The sequence below is a fragment of the Neoarius graeffei genome, chromosome 27 (assembly GCF_027579695.1).
Source record: "Neoarius graeffei isolate fNeoGra1 chromosome 27, fNeoGra1.pri, whole genome shotgun sequence".
Taxonomy (NCBI): domain Eukaryota; kingdom Metazoa; phylum Chordata; class Actinopteri; order Siluriformes; family Ariidae; genus Neoarius; species Neoarius graeffei.
The window spans coordinates 50,480,881-50,493,408 of NC_083595.1; the positions used below are offsets into that span (position 1 = coordinate 50,480,881).

A 12,528-nucleotide genomic window follows, 5' to 3' on the forward strand; every position below is an offset into this window, starting at 1 on the left:
CCAAACAGAGACGTTAGCAAGCTGACAGTTAAAATTCCCAGACAAGGAATTAGATGGACTACTTTCACTTGTTACTCAGTACAACTGATGAGTCCTCGATAACTGCATCAGATATAGAGGATATTACACAGCTGTGGGAAGATATGAAGTTTATCTTCGAGTGGTGAATATATTCACGAGTGAGTGACGCGAATGAGTGAAAATATTTTCAACACAAGAGGATAAACTTTATCCACAAAAAAAATACAAGTAAATCAAAAGAATTTTAATTTTGAACCGGTTCGCCATTTCAACAGCACGTGTCTAGTCAGCGGGAAAACGCTGAGAGTGACGTCATCGGAGTGAAATATCGGGAATTATTATCCATACAGGACACTTTTTTGATGGAACAAAAACATGTGTTCTATTCCCTTCTAGCAGGTTTCATTCATTTGGGTTGATAACATACAATATTGTTAGCATATCGCTTATCTTACGTGTATTATGTCACTCTATGCAATGGAGAATGAGCGTTGAATATGGTTTACGATATTGCATGGTTGTCAAGACAACATGATGTCACACATCGGAGACGGAAAACGTCTGCGCTAGTGATTGAGCGACTGTGACAATTTGTAAACAAACATGTTTGCTTTGTTAAATACAGAAGATTTGGGGGGAATTTTGAAAGAGAAAAACGCATTGAACACCCAAAAGGAATGTATAATAATAATAATAATAATAATAATAATAATAATAATAATGTCTGGCTTTTTTTCATGGTATATCAGATATATTCCATTCAGCTACTCGTCTTCAACTCGTTCAATATTACTCTAGCTGAATAGAATATATTTGATATACCACAAAAAAGCCAGCCAATATTATTTAAAAGGATAGTTTGGGATTTTTGACATGAATCTGTATGGCATCCCCATCAATAGTGTCGTGCAAACACACTGACTTACCTCTGACAGCATCCTGTGAGTCCAGTTCTTGTCCAGTTTTGGTCCAGACGAAAGTAGTCCGGCAAGTTTGTTGGGGTCACGAAAGTAAAACGTTTTTCGTCTCAAAACAGTATGTGTTCAAAAGAGTGATATATTTGCATCACAAAACCGTTGCCAAATAAAAAGTCAGACCTTGAAATCGCTTGGCACTATTTTCTCTCCCTTCTTATCACTGCACGCTGCCACCAGGTGACAGCGAAACGCAGACCCACTAAGCTGGTGGGAGACCAAGGCTGCACTCTATCCACGGCTTACACACATGATGGCACGGAGGATGTGTATAGTGGCAGCATCTGTCCCCCCAGAGAGGATCTTTTCAAAAGCAGGACAGATTATAACTGAGAGGAGAAATAGAATCAGAATTAACTAGTTAATTGCAGCAATTAAAGGAATAGGTAGGAAAAGGAAGGCGCAAAGACACCGCGCAGCGCCTGAAAACAGGTTTTCAGGCGCTGCGCACCCATTTTCAGGTGCTGCGCGGTGTCTTTGCGCCTGCAGCGGTGCTTTGCCTGTGCTGTGGCTGAAAATAGTTCCAGATATAAATTGGTCTAGTAAATCCCTTCGTGTTAATTTGCATTGATATGTGTACTCGATGTGACTGTACAAGTCATGAGAAATAATTATAAACAATCTTGAGTTATTTAATTCACTTTTGTAATGACAATGCTAGCTGGACACGCCTGATTACAGTGACTACGCTAAGCTAAGCTAACCGGGGCGTTTATAGATCAGGACAATGGCTGGGTCGGCTACAAAACGCTTTGGCTCACTCATCCAACTCTAGGGACTGCAGGGACTGACTCAATTTCATCTGGGGGTGGCGTATTCCTTTAAATCAAAAATAAAATCTCAGGAGCCGAAAGAGCCGGCTCCTTATAGTAAGAAGAGCCAAAAGAGCCGAAATTCCCATCCCGAAATTCCCATCACAACAATGAATGAAACAGCCGTGGCTGTCACCTGGCGGCAGCGCGCAGTGATACCGAGGGAGAGAAAATAGTGCCAAGCGACTTCGAGGTCTGACTTTTTATTTGGCAACGGTTTTGTGATGCAAATATATCACTCTTTTGAACACATACTGTTTTGAGACGAAAAACATTTTACTTTCGTGACCCCAACAAACTTGCCGGACTACTTTCGTCTGAACCAAAACTGGACAAGAACTGGACTCACAGGATGCTGTCAGAGGTAAGTCAGTGTGTTTGCACAACACTATTGATGGGGATTCCATACAGATTCATGTCAAAAATCCCGAACTATCCCTTTAAATATGTCACTCAGTTCAGAGAGTTTTTCAACATGTGAAGATAAACTTCATATCTTCAAGCCAACGTGTGATTTTTCTTTTTATCGACACATTCACAAACAAAAAAGTCCCCAAATTTATCAAAACAACTCACTCATCAATTTCCTCACGAGTGATAGATAGAGATTTATGGTTCTCCATGTCCCAGATGGAGCTCAGATGAAAAATACGAGTGGTGTATTTCCCAGTAAAACACTCGCGTCTATATAATATATTACATGGTTTGAGCCACATCCCAAACCGCATAGTTGTGTGTCAGCTAACTAGCAGTGCCTGTCATAGGAAAATGGGATGTAACCATCTTTCATCTGTGAGATTCATCTGCAGGATGTACGTACAAGATACTCACAGCATGTGAACGTTAAGCATATTTCCTAGCAATATCATGTTTCCACCAGAGGGGGCGACATTTCACAATATTGCAACCTGTAGCTTTAAAGGACTCATTGCATCGTTTTTTCATTAATTGCGCGGTGGTCTCTAGTATGAATGAATGCCCTGTGAGCCGGTTTTGGTGAAAAAAATGCTGTGGTTCTCCTGTTTCAGGCTGATCTAGTTTGCTGGAGGAGTGGGTGGCGGGAGAACGACAGGATTTCAGCTCTTACTCATTAATATTCATGACATGTAAACGTATTACCTCTGATTGGCTAACAGCACTGTGACGCTACCTCCAGTGGGTCAGAACAAGCGGATGTGGGTGTCTTACTACGGCGAGAGAGAAGGAACAAACCGCGAAGGGAAAAATACCACGTGCTGACGTCATTGAGGTGCGACGCGAGGAAATAAGAAAAATTCAACAAATGTTTGGGTTTTTACTGAACAAACAAATTAATAAAATGAACGAGTGACTTAAAAAAAGAATGTGGGTGTCTTTGTAAAACCTGTTTTGATTGGCTATTATGGTCTCGACGTCAATGTTTTGACCAATAACAATGTAGATAACACGAATTTTACATCACATTCAACGAGATTTAAATGAGACTAAAAATGGCGACTTACAAATAATGTGTAAACATCGTTGGAGTTAATAAAGTTTGAACAGCAGGAAGGAACATACCCCAACCCCCTGAAATTAATTTAAAAAAATTCTCAACGGATTTGGCATAATATAAAAAGGTCGTTTTTTACTCAGGAAAAGCGGAAAACTCTCACCCCTGCCGAGCTTGTGACCATGTCATGCATGCTAACGTGGAGAATATGAACATGCTATTTTGTAACAAAAACCTTAGAACAAAAAGTTCATGTTTTACTTACAGCTTGTGAGCTGGTGGTCGATCGTCTTGACGGTACAGATCCAGGGATTAAATGCAACCTCGAAGCAAAACCACTACTGAAGGCACCTAAGTTTGAAAAGTCACTGTGGTTGAAATGATCAGAACACAGTACTAACGCTGCATTACACTTCGCTGGTGGTGTTCCAAAGATAAATTCCAACCATTTCTTCTTCACCTCTTCTATCTTGGGCAAGAAATGCAACGTTGATGTCTTACTGCCACAAATAACACAGGCACGAACTTGTTCAGACATGTTTTCAACTTACTGTTAGGTCTTCTTCGTTAGCTACTGACGAGATGGGCTCTGCTCAGTGTTGCCAGATACTGCTGACGTTTTCCAGCCCAAAATATGTTCAAATCCGCCAAAATGCACTTAAAACCGCCCAATCTGGCAACACTGGCTCTGCTATCTCTCGTCGCGCTTAAATCCGAACTTCCTTCCCGTGGGCGGTCGCAAGCCAAGGTGGACGAGGCCATGAATACTAATTTATGAAGTGACGTAAGATCGTATGGCTTTTTCAGATCCGCTCATTTTTCCGACTATTTTCTTTCATAAGCTAATACAGGGAATGGGGGTAGAATTACATTTTCGCATGCATATGCAACTTGGAGTGAACTATGGTATTTCAGAAAGAGCCAGTATTAAACGTTTTTGGTGGAAGGGCACCTTTAAAAACAGAGGCTGACGTTAACCAGAGTCTAACATCACTAAATGGTGTTTAATGTAAACCAGGAAGAATACATTTCTATACAAATTCAATTTTCTGAGACCTACATCTGTTGGTTTTTCTTTCACAGAATGTCATCATACACCCAGATGTTTTATTTGTTAATTTATTTACTTTTGTCATTTTGTCATATCAGGCATTTTTTTTATTCTTTGATCCCTGTTCTGTACTATTGTCTATCAGTTTAGTAAAGATTATCCAGGCCGACTCAGTCTTCTTGTATGCCTACTTAAAAATGAACCAGCTTTTCTGCTTCCCCAACACACACACACACACACACACACACACACACACGCACATACATCCTCTCACTCAGGCTAATGAAGGGTGGAGAGCGGACAGATCAGTTTTAAATAAAGTGGAGCGTGTTGTTATTGATCTGGCTGGCACCCAGGTACGCAACAACCAGATTGGAGTATTGATCAGAGCAGCGAGCTCGTACTGACCCCGACTCTGAGAACACAGCGAGCAAATTTACTCAGAAATTCATCAAATCCATCAGCAGTGAGAGAAAAAAAAAAAAAAGTGAAAAGATGAATATTTGGGCTGTTGTGCATGCGTCTGATTGGCTGATCTGAGGGATGGAATTGGTGAGAATTTATTTATTTATTTATTTATTTATTTGAGCAAATATAATCCCATCTAACTCCCTGAACGATATTAGGAAACTGAAAATGCACTTAAAGGTAGACGGCCTTTCAGATTTTTCAAGTGTAGGTCAGAAAAAGAATTTTCCCGACACCCAGTTATTTTTGTTTAGTGACCGAAAGCTACTGAATTCGAATCACAGACTTCCAATTTTATTATTTTTTAGGGCCACATGGCCCTAAATTCTCCGCTATTTTTTCCTGCTTCACCATGACCCAATTCAAGATACTACATCATGCATCACGTGGTGGGCTTTCCCCGTTCACGCAAGGCATTGTGGGATACAAATTTGAAACAGGAGAGAAAAATGGACGACGTGAGTGTGCGAATGAAACGTGAAAGACCGACTACAGTAACGGAAAGAAAGCGAGAAGAAAAGATGTTATGTTATATACGAAGGAAAGGAAACGCAGGACCAAACTAATAAATATTGGCGCTCAGCGAGCACCTCGGTGTGATCAGCTGTTCGTTTAGCGACAGAATGATGGAACTGTCAGTGCACGCTCAAAGGGAAACCTGCGCATGCGCACACACACACGGACTTCCTCTGTCTGCTTGACTGCGCGAAGCGAGCGATTTCATGCACGTTATTTGCTTTAATCCCCTCAAATTAATTAAATAACTTCCCAGCCACAGCATGGCCTGATATTTTGTGAGATATTACAGAAATAAACATATATCACAATCACCACATTTCAGAGGGAGCTAAATTTCACTGATTTTATGAAATCGAAAGGCCATTTAGCTTTAATAATTAATGAATCATATATGAAAATAAAAAAATAAAAAAACATGCAGCGCATATGAAAATATGTGAAACTTTTTCCACATGACGTGTCTAAAAACCATTGATCACTGAATGTTCTTCTTGTGAAATCCTACCCAGGCACTAATTATCTTTCCATAGCTGTTCTTCAGGAAGTTCTTTATGCAGAGGTGTCGATTTGCATCTGTAGTCTTTTGTATGCTTTCATGGCATTATTTCTGATGGTACGCAGTACTTCATGTGAATAAAAGAGAAGGTCAGAGATGCACAGGAGCACTGTCTGTTGTTTCAAAGATATTCTAGATATTCTGAGTATTTGAATTCTCTAAACAATGCCGGCTGTGTGTGTGTGTCGTGTCTCGTGTGTGTGTTCTGTAATTAGACAAGCGTGAACAGAGAGGATTGTGGAGATTTTTATAGACAGACGAATGATGCAGAAGATAAAACTGACACCGTGTTCCTGTCTTCCACAATTCACATTTCCACAGGCCCAGAACAAGCACTGACCTGGAACTTGGAAGGTAGAAATCTCATTGGACGAATCTATAAATACCTCAAGTTCAGGTACTTTGACCGTTTCAATTAAAAATAGTGTCAAATTCTTGAAGTGTTTCATCAGGGGATGAAGTTAGACACGTGTTCCTGTCTGTACACCAGACCTCCAAGCAGTGTTATAGTCGAGTCACTAAACCTCGAGTCCGAGTCCAGTCTTGAGTCCCCAGTGTTCAAGGTCAAGTCATTAAAGAAAATTTCGAGTTGAGTCCACTATTGATCCAAGTTGAGTCCGAGAACGAGACTCCAACTGCACCATGTGACGGTGGCTGTTTCAGCACCATTAGCATTAGTTTGTTCCTGAACATGACGTATGAACAGGTGAATGTGCTTCTCTTTATCAGGGAGTGTGAAGTATTCTGTCAGAGATGGTTGGGAGATGGATGTAAATGCAGAAGGTGTGTTTATTAATACAAGTGAAGACGGTAAACAATCCAGAACGGCAGGCAAACTTGTAAACCAGTGAAACAGGCGATAGGCCGAGCGAGGCACAAACAGGCTATCGTAGACTCAACAGAATCAAAGACTAGAAACAGGAAATCAGGGATCAGGACACCAAACAAGGAAATAAGACTCGGTAATGTGTCAGCAACGCAACTCAATACTTCGCAAAGTAAGTGTGTTTTCACAGTTTTTATATCGGCATGCTGATTGCGCCTTAATCCTGTGCAGGTGCGAGTCGTTTACGGTGCGCACGAGAGTCTGCTTGGCGTATGCGCTGTCCAGAGCACGCCCGAGAGTCTATCTGATGCACGCGCCAACGTGTGCAGGTGTGACACTCTTACATGAAATTAGTACAAAAATTAATGTAGATATAAATATCTTATGGAAATCATTATGGCATGTTACAAAAAAAATAAAGAAAAAATCCGAGTCCTCGTTTCCAGTTTACGAGTCCAAATGCAGTTAATGTATGAGTCCGAGTCATCAGTGCCCAAATCCAAGTCAAGTCACGAGTCCTTAAAATTAGGGCACGAGTCAGACTTGAAGTACTACAAGCCTGCCTCCAAGTATGAACTTTCCTGTTCTACATTTAAAGGCAAACAAAACCCCAAAATAAACTCCTTTCTTTATACTGACAGATAATATCCATACAAAACATGTTCGAGTGTTCACTCGTTCATATTTGTACCCATAGACATATAAACATAGACGCCGCATTCTGCGTAGAATCATACGTCATCCTTGCCGCCATATTGGATGTGGCAAAGTGGAGATTCTTCAGCCGTCTCTGGTATAGCGTCTAGACAGTAGCCGAGAATAAAGATGCCTCATTCATGTGCTGCGTTTAACTGTACCAACAGGTTTACCGTCCAAACGAGATCACATGGGATTACCTTTCACAGGTGAGACTGGAAAAATACTTTTCATTGTATTTGGTCATTATAACGTAATTTTACGAACAGATTTTTCTGACTTTGTGGCTAATATGAAGTCTCGCGCATAATAGCCGCTCGGTGAAACCTGTCTCCAAACAACGAAGTATTTCCTTCGTAACTACGCTGATTGTTGTTAGTTGCTTAGCTAACTTTTCACATACTATGTAGGTTTCCCAAAAATAAAGCCATGAAAAAGCAGTGGGAGACAGCTGTGCGACGGGAAGGGTTTTCTGCTACTCCGTCATCCATGCTGTGCAGTGAACACTTCAGAACGGAGGATTTGGACAGAACAGGTCAGACAGTCAGGATCAGAGAGGGAGCTGTTCCTTCAGTCTTCAGTTTCCCAGCTCATCTCCACCGGGTAGGTGTAGAGTTATAAGCAGTGAGAATTAGAGAATACAGTGCCACACTATGATGAGCGTTTTTGAACATATGATGAATGTTTTTAACCTTTCTGAATGTGAAGGAATCAGTGATGTATTTTGTTTTGGTATGACGTTAGAACCTGGCCGAACTCAGTTTGGCGGTCATTCAGCTCACTTTATTCAGCAAGAGTAGGTCTGTGTGGTGACTCAACAAATAAAACAGTACATTTTTATTTTCATTCACTATTTCCAGTTTTTCCACTATTTCCATCATTTATCATATTCAGTCTTGTAGGTTGGTTATTGTGGCCTCAGGTTTTGGTAGCTTGCTACGGTATGCTGACTGATTAGCTTACCTGAGCTATCGATCGCGTATCTGTCGCTAGTTTGCAGTGTACAGGGTATTTCGCACACTATTTATAACCATCACATTAAAAGTTATATGTGTTGTTTTGATGCCTGTTTGTTTCCCAAATATATACGTGTGTGTGTTAATGGGTGAATAAAAGGCATCGAGTTAAATATTATTGTAGAAAGGGGCTTTATGAAGTTCAGTCCATTTACTTGCATTGGTTTACGGGGAAGATTTGCCACATCCAATATGGCGGACACTCTGACGTATCCCAGCAACGGGGCCACCAGCTCAATGCGGTGTTTATGTTTATATGTTTGTGTTTGTACCTCTATACTGTGTAATTTTTCTTTTAAAATAAAGCTTCCCTGGGCACTGACTCTCTCCGAGGTTCTAATATTACACTCTGAGTACAAATTACATGAGGGACTCCGAAATCGTGATGTAAATTACACACCATATGACTTACTGAGGCTGAGATCTAGATTTATCAAGATTTATTTTACCTTTATACCGAATGTGCTTCTTGGATTTCGTGTGAGTATTCAGAAACGGTGTCCAAGGGACTTTTATTATGATATTATTTTTAGTATTATCAAAAAATACGTGACCATGACTTGATGTAATAAGAAGACCTCTACTCTACTGTTATTAAAAATGAAGTCATATTAAATTGTACTCGTATCTTTATCCAAGACTTCCTTGCGCAAAGCTTAAAGGACATGGGACATGGATTTTTTTCTGGGTATAATTATGTATAAAGGACATAAGAAATGCCATCTAAATCACTGCAGGGCGTCAAAAATGTGAAAATCATCACATTATTCAACTTTTTTATACATCAGCGTAAAACAAGGATTCGTTAATGAGCTAGGTGGTCACGTGACCCGTGACGTCACAAAAACTTTCCAAGGAGCCAGCGCTTGGGAATCTAATGTAAACAGGTTACCGAAATGGACACCATCGACAGTGACATTCCCGATGTTTCACAGAGGTGTGAAGTTAGACCCTATCAATTCGAACCGATAGCTGGAAATTCACATGAACATGGATCTTGTCTTTACTCTGACGGGTCAGATGATTCTGAGAGTGAGAGTTCATTCAGTCCCCATGAAACTGAAAGCGGTCGGCTCGATAACACTTCCTGGTAAGTTAAAAACAATTCTGCTCAAAGGCTAATGATCTGTTGAAAGAAGTATTATTTTTCTATCATACATTGAAAGTTCATCATAGATCTAGCTAAAGTCCGTTGCAAGCTAGTTTTTTTTTGCTGATATTTTTCGAGATTGATTGAGATACAATGCTTCCAGAGTCCGAGATGAAAACATTCAAAATGGCGAAACGAGTCAGAATTATGATAATCAATAATTGATACACCCAAAATTATAATACTAATCCTTACCTCGGCTTTCAGTCGCTTAGCGCAGAGGTCTTCAACAGGGGGGTCGCGAAATCGCACCGGATCACTCATATCAACAAAAATATTCCTGCCCTGTCCCCTGGCCTCCGTGCAGGGATGCAAACAGCGTGCCTTTCGGCGGATGCCGCCTTTTTCACGGCTGAATCGCGCAGATCCGATTTTTTAAAAAAAAATAGCGATATTAATTCATGAAACATGAAGTATAAGGATGAGAAAAAAAAACAGTTTAAATCGGGAAGCTGCGCACATTTGTGCAGCCTGGCGCAAATGTGCGCAGCTTCCCGATTTAAACTGTTTTTTTTTCTCATCCTTATACTTCCTGTTTCATGTTTCATGAATTAATATCGCTCAGTACCTGAGTATTAATGTTGAAAGAATCCTCAGTGAAATGGTCCGAACACAGTTTGTGGGAAACAGTAGGTGCAAAGTTTTTTCAACAGGTGTTCTGTAAAGTTGTCCTACCAAGCCTACTGCGTATGCGCGAAGCCTACTGCGCATGCGCAGGTGAGCCCACACTTTCCTCAGCTTCGGGTCCTTGAGGAATGCAAAAAAACTTACTCCAGGGCATTTCCCATTGGAATTATTGCAACCATAAGCAGCACAATACACCATGATGTCCAATGTATGATGTCCAATGTACTTTAAAGACTATAAAAACAATTTTCTTGTCATCCACTTCTCCATTCATCTACCCGCTTGTGCTGTGCCCGAAAGTTTTTGTTACGTATGATCACGTAACAGCGGCTCTTCCGGTTGCAAAAAATGCATATCGGAAGTCGAGCAGAAATGCCATATAATCATCACGAATATAACGATTTTGCTGAATTTAATAGATGATTTTGTATTTGTTGATGCAATTCATTCATATTTTTAATGGAAAGAAACTGATATAGCGTGCTTTTATGTTTCATGTCCCATATCCTTTAACTTGTATAGCACCTTTCACACACCCAAGGTTGCTTTACAATTACAAAAAATATTGTAAAAAAAAAAGTCCACCAAAAGAGGTCAGGATGTTACTCCAGTGGCATAGCTGGCCACAAGCCCACCAAAAGGTGCATGACGGTAAATCCTACACCGCCTGCACAGCTGCCGCGACAGCACCAGGCAACAGCACTCGGAACACGGCGCCATGGATCCAGAAAGCAAGCACAAAAGCATCGGCGCACAGAGCGCTGGACAACCCCGATGTTAAAGAGAACAACGAGCTCACTGCAGTCCATCGCGAGCAGAACAGGCATCACTCGTGGTGGATGAAACAACGCCCAAAACTAGGTCCAGAGCTACACCGCAACCGGTGGACAAAACATTCAAACAAAGAACAAACATCAAACCATTCAAACACAGAAAGAAAAAAAAATAGAACAGGAAAAGCTCCGGTGAGAAGCGGCAGGCAAAATGTGCACAGTGTACTCTCAACCGGAAACGGAAGAAAGACTTTGATTAAACACTTTGTGTTTGTGTACAAAGACATGTGCAACTCAGTTCCAGTTTCAAATGGGGGGAAAAAAAGAAAAGAAAAAAAATTTCCCAGGCTTTTAGGTTTTAGATTTTAACAGCTTGTGGAAAAATAAATCCAAGGCAACACGTAGAGTGAATAAAAATTTCCAAGGACTCCAAATTTCACCTTGCTCTCCTCGTCGGTGTTTAATCTTTCACTTGGCTTTAAATCTGTAATGTTCATCTTCAGGAGTCAGGACCAGCTGGGAAGGTTTCTGTAATCGTGTGTGTGTGTGTGTGTTTTGGACAGCACTGCGGTAAACATAAGCATGTAATTATCTGTCAGGGAGTGTGAATGTCATGCTGGAACCAACAGCGAAACCCTGCACCTCTTCCTGACCTCAGCGCAGGTCCAGCAGCCGTACACCATCGACAGTCTGTCACCCTCCAAGCTTTCATTATAGTGCTCATAAAAAGTTATAGAGCATTATGACCACACAGCAGCTCAGCCTGCTATAAACCTCGAGCAACTCAAACTCGAATGTCTTTCTGTAAAAATGAGCTGCATTTATAAGCTTGGGCTTTGCCAAATTCAATTTCATGGCATCGACAGATGAGAGATTATTCTTCTGACCAAATAATGCACATTGTAAAGATTTTTATCCACCTCTCATAAATTCTCAGTATTATTCAGTGAATTACATTCCTCACGTTTGACCGCACTTTAACCATTTTTACTATTCGTTTCATTGGAGTTGTGCTTTAAAGGTACACTATGTAGGATCTAGTGGCATCTAGTGGTGAGATTGCAGAATTGCAACCAACTGAATGCCCCTCCCTCACCCCTCCCTTTCCAAGTGCGTACTAGAACGGACGATGGCCACCATGTGCCCGTAGCGTGTTTCCAAAATGGTCATGAACACATCGAGTAGCCTGTCAACTGATGAGGTTACTTTAAATAGATATTTAGAAATTGTATTTAACAAATTAGTCAAAGGTCATAATTTCCATGTAAGATTGCGGTGTGGTCGATGTTGTGCTAGTGTTTTATTGCTAGTGAATATTTAAGTTATTCCACTAAATCGGGTCGTACATGAGCCGATAGCCGACGAGGCGCATAGCACCGAGTCGTCTATAATCCATGTACGACAAGATTGAGTGGAATAACTGTTTTATTCTATCCACATTCACTGGATTTTGAGAAACAGAACGGGGTTTTTTGCAAATAAATCAAAAATTTATACAAAACTTCCAACAAAATCATTTCCGCTTAGAATGTAAACAAATCGGTGAAATGACAGGAGCAATATGTGAA

General features: G+C 40.7%; 1 protein-coding gene across 1 annotated transcript in view; it reads left to right on the forward strand.

The window, feature by feature from the left end:
• fam189a1 (family with sequence similarity 189 member A1) overlaps positions 1-12,528 on the forward strand; it is a 364,309-nt gene that overhangs the window by 233,966 nt on the left and 117,815 nt on the right. The gene's annotated exons all lie outside the window — the stretch shown is intronic.